Below are 10,749 nucleotides of genomic sequence, written 5' to 3'. Positions count from 1 at the left end.
TTTTAATAGAGGCACGCTCTGTGTGTCTGTTGCCCTGTCTCCAGCTACAGAAGTTTCCCACTTTTGACTCTTCCCGGTCAATCCTACCCTATCACTCAGCACCACTGCTTGTTTTTAATCACTGCAGACATGTTTGTTTGCTTTGGACTTATAAATGGGAGTCCGTAGCACGGACTCTGCAGGTTTCGTTCTCTTCCTCACGTTTTTGACGTGCATTCCTGTTGTCTGTGGTCTGTTTCTTTTGAACATGGAGTTGCTACACATCAGAATCTATTAATCTTTTCACTCTCTCATGGTCATTTGGATTGTTCCCAGGTTCTGCCTGTGATAAATAAAGCTGATAGAAGCACAAGTCTCATATGGCAGACACTGATCTTCCCCCTGGATGGAAACTGGGCTTGGATTTTTCAGAAGTATGTTTTTAACTTTATGAGATAGTTCTAAGGGTTTTAGAAAGTGACCACACCACAGCAAATTCCCACCCCACTATGTAACATTCTAATGGTTCCCCATCCTTCACCCCAACACACACACACCCCGCACTGGGCAGTACCAGACCATTGAATTCTGGCAACTATGGTAGGTTTGAAGTGGCTTTCCACTGTGATTTACATTTGCATTTCCCTACTGATCCTCTTGTGGTGCTTTTCTAGGGCTCTCTTTTGTGATGTGTCTGTCCTTTGACCCTTGGTTGATGTGCCTTCTGTATCCTAGATACAGATTCATCAGTTGAGAACTTCTTGAAATCCACTGATTGTTTTCCTCCCTCCCTCTTTCTTCTGTCTGTTCATTCTGGCAGAGACTGGTGTTGAATCCCTAGCCACACACATACCAGGTACCTGTTTTTAATTTTACTTCATGTTCTTCTTATACTCCAGGGTCTTCCCTCAACTGTAACCCAAGTGCTAATAGATTTTCCATTTATTGAGCAGTTACTTTGGATCTTCTACTCTGTTAGGTTCTTTGTTTGTTTGTTTTTGTTTTGTTTTGTTTTATTTCAAGACAGGGTTTCTCTGTGCAGCCCTGGCTGTCCTGGAACTCACTCTGTAGACCAGGCTGGCCTCGAACTCAGAAATCGCCTGCCTCTGCCTCCCAAGTGCTGGGATTAAAGGCGTGCGCCACCACTGCCTGGCTTCTGTTAGGTTCTGAATATCTAGGAACCACATACTGTACTTTTGGGAGACAAACAGCCACCGTGTGTGATCAGTCAGAGAATGGGGTAAACAGCCCCCCAATGTCGTGTAGTCAGAAAGTGGTCGATAGGCCTTGAGCAATGATCCTCAACCTTGTCTACAAGTTCAACCGTGAGGCAGCAAGTGAGGTAAAAACCGTCTGGTACAGAGCGCTGACCTCAGCAGTTCGGATTTAATTGGCCCTGGGAAAGCACTCAGGCACCGATATTTTAAAAATTTCCTTAGCTGATTCTGATGACCAGACATCTGATTTTAAATGTACTCTGAGTCCCCCGCTCAAGGTTTGGCTCCTAAGAGCCGCTGGCCCAACAGCTCAGGAAGAATTAAATAGCAGACCATCCTGAGCCTGTATCAGCGTCATCCCCAGACTGCGCACAGAAAGAGCGCCTGGCTGACGCAGTTCTCGCTGTGAGACTGGAGAGGCTTTAGGTTTTAATTTAAGAACTCTTTTTAAAATCCACTCTGCCTTCCACCCCCACCTCCCAGGAGGCAGCACACCCAGACGTCAGCTCCAGAAACCAGGTCCAATTCTGGAGGCTGCAGCAGCCTGGGGAGCCATCCAAGGTGTCCTTGCGGGCAGACAGTCCCAGTTGGTAAATCCACACTTGCAGAGGGGTCTCAGTGTTTCATGCGAACAGCTCTCTCTCACTGACAATTTTCAATTTGCTCTCATTTAATGAGGCTTCAAGGAAAGCCGCTGTGTGGTGGGGGAGGGGCCCCACTCTGCTGTGCAGTGTTCGACTGACAGATCTGTGCCTTAAGAAGCCTGAGCGTATTCCCCAACCGCCAGCAAATAGCTTTCTCTAAAATAATACCTCTTGATGTTCCTCCCTGTGATCTTTATAGCTCCTTTTGACGAGCCCCAGTGATCCTTATTTATTCTAGAAGCAGATCCCCGCTATCACTTGGTTGAGGTAGGGAGGAGAGGCATTTCATGAATGACTCCACGGAGCATAGATTGCCATCGTCACTGGAGTGTCAAAAACATTGTATGCTTGATTCCAGCCATCAGGCTCTGCAGAATAGAACATAAGGATTGTTTCCGGGAAACCAAACAATCTTCACCAAGAGCCACTCTCTCCAGAAAGCTCAGGACCCTGTTCATCAGAACAGAGCCAGGGGCTAGGGGTATCTCAAGGATGGGTGGGGTCTTGAGGGCACATGCCCAGAGCAATGACTTTCAAGCTGGTCCATGGGCCGCTGGCATGAGCATCACCTGGAGCATGGCAGAAATGAAACTCCTCATCCGATCTCAGATCTCCTACAGCAGAGTCTCTGGGGCTGGGGTCCAGCCACTAGTGTTTTCACAAGTCCTCCAGGGGATTCTGAGGGATTCCGAGCCACGGATAAAGTCTTGGAACATCTATCTGTCTTGGAAAATGTGAGGCCCACCCCTAACCCCCGATTTACAAGCAAGAGACTGGTAGGGAAGAGCCCAATGTAGTTAGTTACTGGTCATTTCTTTGCTGGCATGTAGGGGTGTGTGTGAGCTGGGCAGGTGAAAGTTGAGAACACAGCTTGGCTGACCACTGGCTGCTGTTCCAGGCTGGAAGAATGAGTCAGAGCCAGTGACAGTGCCCCTCCTCCAGATGCACCAGGTCTGTAGACACACAGAAAGGATACTGGGTGAATGGAAGTCAGGGAAGTAGAAGGGTGAGAAGCGGGTAGGGGTGGGGGTGTCAGGAAGTCTTCTCAGCCCACAGAAACAGACTAAATACCAGCTCTTGATGACTGCCCAGAGCAATATACAGAATGTCACAGAGTCTTGTGTGAAGATGAACCCCCCCCCCCACCCAAATCAGGGTACTCTTACAGTGCTAGGCTGGTTTGGAAAGATGCATAAACACAGAGATGACTACAAAGAAAACGAAGTTTACTGGACCTGTGGATCCCAGGGGGTGGGGAGCTAGGGGTAGGGGTGGGGGCTTGGTATCATATAAGGACTCTGGGAATCCAGGAGAGGGATAAAGCCTAATTAGAACCTTCCTTGGACTGCCTGCCTTTCTGCATGGTGTGGTGGGTGGGGCAAGGCCCGCAGCCCTAGACCCAGCTAGTGTGAATCATCCCCCTAGAGAGCAGGATCTGGGGCTGTCCTTAGTTCTTTGCTTTGTGGCCCTGCAGTGGTTAGAGCAGGTGAAAGGTCCTGAGCTAAGGAAAGGGATATGAGGTGGCTTCTGCCTGACTGGTGTGTCTGCAGAGTGACGCTTCCCCATGGGGGCCTCTCTAGGAACTCACACAGCAGAGCATCTCTTTCCCTGCGAAAACGAAAGGTGGGGGTTAATAGATGACGTAATGAAGTGGGATTCTGAAAGGCTCCTCCACATTGGCCACTGCCATCAGGAGCTGTATAATCTGCATGGTATTCGGCTGTCACACATCTGGGGCATGAGAAGCTTGACTGGGGGCCTGGATCTTTTGCATCTTGGTCTAGCTTGTATACACACAAACGGGACAAAGGAAGCTGAGGGGAACCCAGGCTGAGCACTGGTCAGGAGAGGTACTTGGAAAATGGCATACACATCAGGATCTGAAAGGCTCTATGGGGGAGGTGGATGGTGAGAGGACTGAAGAGAGATTTGCCTCAGTTTATACAGCTTGACAACATCTGTGAGGCACAGGCACAGTTCACAGTGTTCTCAGGCTGCAGTAGCCCGAGAGGCAGCAAGCCTACACGGAGTCCTTTGCTTCTCTTCTCTGCCAGAGGCTGAAACTCTGAAGAGAACCAAACCAGCAAGGAAGAACTGACCACAGTCTTCGACAAGTCCAGGGTCTGGGTACCCAGCACCCACATTTGAACAGTCCTCTCCCGGTTGTACTCTTGTGTGGCCGCCAGTTCTGGGGAGAACATATGCTCCACAGATGTCCTCAAGGTTAGGTGTGCATGGCACCGTGAATAGAAATTAGCACAAAAGGTTTCTTGGCATGGGCTCCCGGAGCCTTGGCACCACGTCAGTAGCAGGAACACAGCTCAGCTGATGGGGGTGTGGGAGACATTGCAGGATGAAGGAGCGGGGAGCCAGAGCTTTTAGAGCAAGGGCAGAGGCCATGTTTTTGCCAGGCGCACTAATGGAACCCCAAGGTTGAGGAGGGCTGGAATGGGTGACCTGTAGGAACCCCAGAGGAAAGGTGTCAGGGCAGGCACCTCACTTTCTGTCCAGAGGTGAGGCTTGGGGAGTCTGGCTTTGTGGCTGGGAAACCTGTATAACAGGCAATGAAGTTGTTCTTACACCTTAGGCAAAACTCATCCAAACAGATCAATAAGCGGAGAGCCGATGACCACAAAAATCTGACCAAAAGCCATTGGATAAAATCTTCGTGCCTTTGGCATTGATAGTGTATTCTTAGATAATGGGACCCAAATGCACAAGCAACAACAATGATAATAAGCTAAACTTCAAATTTGAAGACTTGGGCATTGATGTTCTCAAGGAAAGGAAGATGCAAGCTGCAGAGAGGGTAATATGACCCATGAAGATCTAGTATGCGTTGTAGGATGGACTGTCACAGAGCCCAGTGTGCGGGCAGAGGCCTGTACCTTAGCCAGTCTTACGATTGCTAATGAAATACCATGACCAAAAAACAAGTTGGGGAGGAATGGGTTTATTTGGCGTACACCTCCATATCACTGTTCATCATCCAAGGAAGTCAGGACAGGAACTCAAACCAGGCAGGAACCTGGAAACAGGAGCCGATACGGAGGCCATAGAAGGGTGCTGATTACTGCTTTGCTCTCCAGGGCTTGCTCAGCCTGCTTGCTTGCATCTCTCTGTCTGTCTCTCTCTCTGTCTCTCTCTCTCTCCTCTTCTTTTTCTTTTTTTTTTTTCTTTTTTCTTTTTTTGGATACAGGGTTTCTTTGTGTAGCCTTGACTGTCCTAGAACTCACACTGTAGACCAGGCTGGCCTCTAACAAGTTCAGACTGCAGAAGCCTCCCTAGTGCTGGGATTAATGACATGTGCACTTCCACTGCTGCTGGCTAGGCCTGCTTTCTTATAGAACCCAGGACCACCAGTCCAGGAGTGGCCTCACCCACAATAGACTGAGCCCTCTCCGATAAACCACTAATTAAGAACATTCCTTACAGGCCTGGCTTTCGCCAGACTTTATGGAAGTATTTTCTTAATTGAAGTCCCTCCTCTCAAATGACTTTGGTTTGTGTCAAATTGACATAAAACTTTCCGCCAGAGCCCGTGAGCCAACACTAAGGAAGCCGACATGGGATGGCCTTAAATTTGAGGCCAAACTAAGGCTACATGGTAAATCTTGTCTCAGTGAACAGACAAAATTCCCATAATTTAACCAAAATAAAAAAAGCACGCAATGTAGCCTTTAAAACAGGCAGAGGACTTGAACAGACCTTTCTCCAAAGAACACACAAAAATAGCCAGCAAGCACATTAAGTGTATTAAATTTCATTACTCATCAGGGAAATGCAAATTAAACCCATAGTGGCCATAATTTTTTTTTTAAGTAAATCTTGGCAAGGACATGGGGAAATTGGAAATCTTGTACATCAATGCTAACAACGTAATATGGTTTGCTCATGGCTAGAAAGAGCTCCATGAGTCTTCAGGAAGTGAATTAACACAGTCAGAAACAAATACACATGTCCATGGTAGCATTATGCTAAAGGTAAATGATCCGATATCCCTCAACACATCAGTTAAAAATTATATTACATATAACATAGAGCTATATAGAGGATGACTGTGCTGAGATATGTCACGATGTACACATATTAAGAACATTGTGCCACGTAAAAGGTGAAGAGAGCAACAGAAAATAGGTAAGGGGATATAAAGTGTCCCTTAAATGTGAAAAGATACTCAATCTCTTTCATTATAAGAGAAATTAAACCTACAGAAGAAACATGCCTAGCCTCTCAGACAGACTGTGATGGTTTGTACATGCTCTGCCTAGGGAGTGGCACGACTGGGTGAGGCCTTGTTGGAATAGGTGTGTCACTATGGGTGTGGGCTTTAAGACCCTCATCCCAGCTGCCTGGAAGCCAGTATTCTGCTAGCCTCCTTCAGATGAAGATGTAGAACTCTCAGCTCCTTCTGCACCATGCCTGCCTGGATGCTGCCATGTTGCCGCCATGATGATAATGGACTGAACCTATGAACCTGTAAGCCAGACCCAATTAAAGGTTGTCCTTTTAAGAGTTGCCTTGGTCATAGTGTCTATTCACAGCAGTAAAACCCTAACTAAGGGGATCCATCCCATAAACAACCACCAAGCCCAGACACTATGGCAGATGCCAACAAGAGCCTGCTGACAGGAGCCTGATATAGCTGTCTCCTGAGGGGCTTGGCCAGTGCCTGGCAAATACAGAAGTGGATGCTTACAGTCATCTATTGGATGGAACACAGGGCCCCCAATGAAGGAACTAGAGAAAGTACCCAAGGAGCTGAAGGAGTCTTAAGCCTCATAGGAGCAACATCAATATGAACTAACTAGTACACTCAGAGCTCCTTGGAACTAAACCACCAATCAAAACAAAAACAAAAACAAAAACCAAAACATGGTCAGACTTGTGACTCTAGCTGTATATGTAGCAGAAGATGGCCTAGTCGGTCATCAATGGGAGGAGAGGCCCTTGGTCCTGTGAAGGTTCTATGCCCCAGTATAGGGGAATTCCAGGACTGGGAATGGGAGTGGGTAGGTTGGGGAGCAGGAGAAGGGGGGAGCGAATAGGGGTTTTTCAGAGGGGAAACTAGGAAAGGGAATAACATTTGAAATGTAAATAAAGAAAATATCTAATAATAATAATAATATCCTAACTAAGACACTGACAAAGATTTCAAAGTTTAAAAAAATTCTGTTGGTCATGATCTGTAGAGTAGACACAAAAATATTACTGTCAAGTGTATACACTGTTCAGTCCCTCCCAAACTGCAATTGTATTCATCCTCTTAACTCACAAATCCTGTTTGGGAGCTGCCGCAGTCAGAACCATACACACTGGAACTTCATGAAGATGGAGCCAATGAACAATAGCCTGAGGTCTTTTCTCATAAGGCTGCTGGGAACACCCTTAGGGCTCAACATTTCTATCTGGCAGAAGCAGAGTTTGAGACCAAGCCTAAGGCCAGCTAGTGTCCATTGCATTCTCTCCATTGGTACGTATTCAACACTTCCAGGGGGGCCATGGCTCTAAAACCTTTGTTGTAACAGTGCCCCAGGTGTTTAAACACAGAGAATAGTCAATAGGTGCTGGATAAAATGATAGACAAACAAATAAACAAAGGAAGAAACAAGTCACTTTGGCCTGATTTCCACCGTGATCACTTCGTCAATTTTTCCTTCTTTGATGTTTGTTATCCAGGAGGACTCTCATAACACACCTCAAACTGGTCTGTAACTTATGTGGCCAAAGCTTACTTTGTCTTTTTTTGCCTGTTTATTTAATTATTTATTAATCATCATCATTATTAATTTTTTATGGATCAATCTAAAGCTTTTCATATACTAAAGAAATATTTTAGTGATAGTCAATATGAGTGATTGCCTAATTTTTTATTGGGTATTTTATGTATTTACATTTCAAATATTAGCCCCTTTTCCGGTTTCCCTTCTGCAACCCCCCTATTCCATCCCCCCCTGCTTCTATGACGGTGCTCCTTTACCCACCCACCTACCTACTGCAGCCTTTGCCCTGGCCTTCCCCTACCCTGGGCATCAAGCCTTCACAGGACTAAGGGCCACTCCTCCCATTGATGTCCAACAAGGCCATCCTCTGATAGATATGCAGCTGGAGCCATGGGTCCCTCCATGTGTACTCCTTGGCTGGTGGTTTAGTCCCTGGGAGCTCTCGGGGGAGGGGGTCTGGTTGGTTGATATTGTTGTTCTTTCTAAGGGGTTGCAAACCCCTTCAGCTCCTTCAGTCCTTTCTCTAATTCCTCCTTTGGGGACCTCACGCTCAGTCCAATGATTGGCTTCGAGCATCCACATCTGTATTTGTCAGGCTCTAGCAGAGCCTCTCAGGAAACAGCTATATCAGGCTCCTATCAGCAAGCATTTGTTGTCATCTGCAATAGTGTCTGAGTTTGGTGTCTATATATGGATCCTCAGGTGGGGCAGTCTCTGGATGGCCTTGCCTTCAGTCTCTGCTTTACACTTTGTCTCCATATTTCCTCCCATATTTTGTTTTCCCTTCTAAGAAAGACTGAAGCATCCACACTTTGGTCACCCTTCTTGAGCTTCACATGGTCTGTGAATTGTATCTTGGGTAGCCCAAGCTTTTAGGCTAATATTCACTTATCAGTGAGTGCATACCATGTGTGTTCTTTTGTGACTGGGTTACCTCACTTAGGATGATATTTTCTAGTTCCATCAGTTTGCCTAAGAATTTTATGAAGTCATTGTTTTTAATAACTGAGTAGTATTCCATTGTGTAAATGTACCACATTTTCTGTATCCATTCCTCTGTTGAGGGACATCTGGGTTCTTTCCAGCTTCTGGCTATTATAAATAAGGCTGCTATGAACATAGTGGAGAATGTGTCCTTGTTATATGTTGGATCATCTTTTGGACATATGCCCAGGAGTGGTATAGCTGGGTCCTCAGATAGTACTATGTCCTATTTTTTGAGGAACTGTCAGACTGATTTCCAGAATGGTTGTACCAGCTTGCAATCCCACCAGCAATGGAGGATTGTTCCTCTGTCTCCACGTCCTTGCCAGCATCTGCTGTCACCTGAGTTTTTGATCTCAGACATTCTGACTGGTGTGAGGTAGAATCTCAGGGTTGTTTTGATTTGCATTTCCCTGTGAATAAGGAAGTTGAACATTTCTTTAGGTTCTTCTTGACCATTTGAATTTTCTCAGTTGAGAATTCTTCGTTTAGCTCTGTACCCTATTTTTAATAGGGTTATTTGATTCTCTGGAGTCTAACTTCTTGAGTTCTTTGTATATATTGGATATTAGCCCTCTGTTGAATGTAGGATTGGTAACAATCTTTTCCCAATCTGTTGGTTGCCTTTTTTGTCCTATTGACAGTGTTCTTTGTCTTGCAGAAGCTTTGCAATTTAATGAGGTCCCATTTGTTGATTGTTGATCTTAGAACATAAGCCATTGGTGTTCTGTTCAGGAAAATTTCCCCTGTGTCCATGTGTTTGCAGCTCTTCCATGCTGTCTTTTCTATTAGTTTCAGTGTATCTGGCTTATGTGGAGGTCCTTGATCTACTTGGATTTGAGCATTGTATAAGGAAATAAGAATGGATCAACTTGCATTCTTCTACATGTTCTCCACCCGTTGAACCAGCACCATTTGTTGAAAATGCTGTCTTTTTTCCACTGGATGGTTTTAACTCCTTTGTCAAAGAGCAAGTGACCATAGGTGGGTTCATTTCTAGATCTTCAATTCTATTTCATTCATCTACCTGCCTGTCACTGTACCAATACCATGCAGTTTTGTTTTTGTTTTTGTTTTTTGTTTTGTCACAATTGCTCTGTAGCATAGCTTGAGGTTGGGGATGGTGATTTCCCCCAGAAGTTCTTTTATTGTCAAGAATAGTTTTTGATATCCTGGGTTTTTTGTTATTCCAGATGAATTTGCAAATTGTTCTTTCTAACTCTGTGAAGAACTTAGTTGGAGTTTTGATGGGGATTACATTGAATCTGTAGATTGCTTTCAGCAAGATAGCCACTTTTACTATATTAATCCTGCCAAGCTTACTTTGAACTTATGTTGATCTGCCTGCCTCAGTTTCCTGAGTCCTGGCTTTATAGGTTGGGCCATCACATCTAGATATTTTATAAATGATTCTAAGGTTATTAGTTGGATTTCCCCTTACAGTAATTTACCTCTTTCTCATGAATTTGCTAATTTGAAATCTATACCTAATAAAGATAAATGCAAAGAAGGCCTTCAATCCAACAAAATTAAGCGAAATCGTTGAATATATTTAAATGTCTAGACTTGATCTTGATATTTGTTTAAAAATTGCAGTTTGGCCTGGTGTGGCAGAGCACACCTATCTCTCGTGTACTTGGGAGGCAGAGGTCTGGGGAGCTCAGGTCTGAGGCCAACCTGACCTACATAGGGAGAGCCCAGATGTCAAAAAACAAACCTAGACAAATGAACCTAGGGAATTTGGTGAGCTTCTACTTAGATATAAAAATCTTAAATATCACCCTAATAGCAAATGATCATTTAAAAATACTGATTTCAAGGCAGACGATATTTAAGAAGCATCTCTAACCCAGTAGTTCTCACTCTGTGGGTCAAGACCCTTTTATGGGTGGAACATCCTTTTCCAGGGGTCGCCTAAGACCATGGGAAAACACAGATAGTTACATTACAATTCGGTAGCAGTAGCAAAATAACAGTAGCAAAATTATAGTTACAAAGTAGCAACAAGAATAATGTTATAGTTGGGGGGGAGGGTCACCACAACATGAGGAACTGTATTAAAGATGGTTGAGTTCCTAGGCAAATGGTTGGATCTGGAGGGCATTATCCTGAGTGAGGTAACCCAATCACAAAAGAACTCAAATGATATGTACTCACTGATAAGTGGATATTAGCCCAGAAACTTAGAATACCCAAGATATA

This window comes from Mus caroli, chromosome 2 (assembly GCF_900094665.2).
Source record: "Mus caroli chromosome 2, CAROLI_EIJ_v1.1, whole genome shotgun sequence".
NCBI classification, from domain to species: Eukaryota; Metazoa; Chordata; class Mammalia; order Rodentia; family Muridae; genus Mus; species Mus caroli.
This window is presented reverse-complemented; position numbering follows the sequence as displayed.